The sequence below is a fragment of the Porites lutea genome, chromosome 1, assembly GCF_958299795.1.
Source record: "Porites lutea chromosome 1, jaPorLute2.1, whole genome shotgun sequence".
Classification (NCBI taxonomy): Eukaryota; Metazoa; Cnidaria; class Anthozoa; order Scleractinia; family Poritidae; genus Porites; species Porites lutea.
Genome location: NC_133201.1, coordinates 34,170,163 through 34,171,910, shown reverse-complemented (window position 1 = coordinate 34,171,910; position 1,748 = coordinate 34,170,163).

The window sequence follows — 1,748 nt, the reverse complement described above, 5'->3', positions numbered from 1 at the left end:
CTTTAAAGGATCATACATCTAATTTGCCTCTAGAAGGCTTTTTACAGCCATAGAAGTGATTTAGAAATATCCGAACAATCGTACTTTATTTAGGGAAGCAGAATGTAAGAGAATTTTGCTATAATTTGCCCTAGCTTACTTTAACTCATAACGCGTTATCGTGAAAATTGCAACATTTCTGTCAACGACGGAGAGTATCGCGTCGGATTTCAGCCCTGTAATTGTTAATATTACCAAAATAGCTGTAATGAACATTCAGTCAAAGGGAACTTGATTACATGATTAAGCTTAGTTATGTTTTGATTTTTAAAAAAGATACGGTTCTGTTTCGTTTCATTTATCGAGTTTTTACGCCCCTACTTTCATGTACTATTGTTCACAGTTTGAATCAATTACGTAGCTAGCCATGACTGTTTCTAACCGGTTTTGCAACTGTACACGTGAATTGTACCCTTATCGGAGTTGGAGTTAGGAGATCTACGGAGCAACATTGGAGTTTTCAAAGCAGTTTTACCTTTTTCGGAGTTATGTAACGTTGGAGTTTCTTTAGCCCTTTAGACAGGATCAGACGTAAGTTTCAGCTTATTGTATTTAGTTTTCGTTTTCCTTTCCAGTTTGCTTCTTTTGTAATAAGTCTTAGCCCCTTTTTTGATCTTGTACATTGTAATTTCCCTTTTAGTTTTCACCGAATGTGTACAATAATCCAGACGAATTGTTGTTCAAATTAAATGCTGTTGAATTCTGTACTGTGGTTGACACTTCCCGATCTCCAGTGCACAACACCCCATGTCCGCTGCACTGGGTACGCGCAAGAGCCATAATGGGACAGAGAAGGAATCTTGGGGCGATGTCTGGGATATGTGAATTTCACTCAAGTTATTTTTAGAGGTTGTAAATAAACGGAAGTCTAATTCCTGGGACGTCTGCTCATTTTAATCGATTGTTTGAAACGTCATCAAGTCCACGCGCGACTGCCTCAAAGCAAATAATGCAGAATGTTGTAATGGCAACTGTTGAATATTGAACATGAACTGTACGAGTGAGATTTACAGGCGTCTAGATTTCGGCATCAATATTTTAGATGAGCCTGATCAGTTCAAGAAATTGAAGTTAGCATTCCTGCTCGCAAGCGCAGGATAAGCAATAATTTGTCCGAAGAGGACTCAAATTCTGTTTCCCTAGCGAGAAGGCCGTGAGAAGAAGTCCGGTTATGAAAAGAAACAGACGAAGGTCAAAGAATTAACTAAGATGCTTAAAGTCAAGTTTTTTTCCTTCTGGAGGGTAGATTATGCTCTGGACGGTTCTAAGTTTTGATTTAACAAACTTGTTTCATACTAAGAGGTCATGACACGCATATTGATTTTCTATGGAGTTTGTTTCTGGTCGGCACGATTGGCCCTTTGATGCAAACTTAAGGCTCTTTTTTGCGGCTATATAACGGTTTTAGGTTGTTTAATTTTCTCCAAAGTGCCTCCTGGATCTGAATAACTAAAAGCGATTTTCTTTTGTTCGCGAATGTGATGGTTTCCTGCAACCTCGAATGTCAAATGAACTTGATGGGTTTTGTTTGCGTCCTCAGCAACTGAAGAAACAAGTTCCAGATACAATGTTCTGAGCGTCGAGTATTTCTTCATGACTTATCGTTAGAGCTGTTCTGATACAAAGTTCTAACAACGGGACGAAGTTTACTCTCTAATCCTTTTAATAGCATCTCTGCTGCTTTTCTATTTTGATTTCTGGTGTGATTT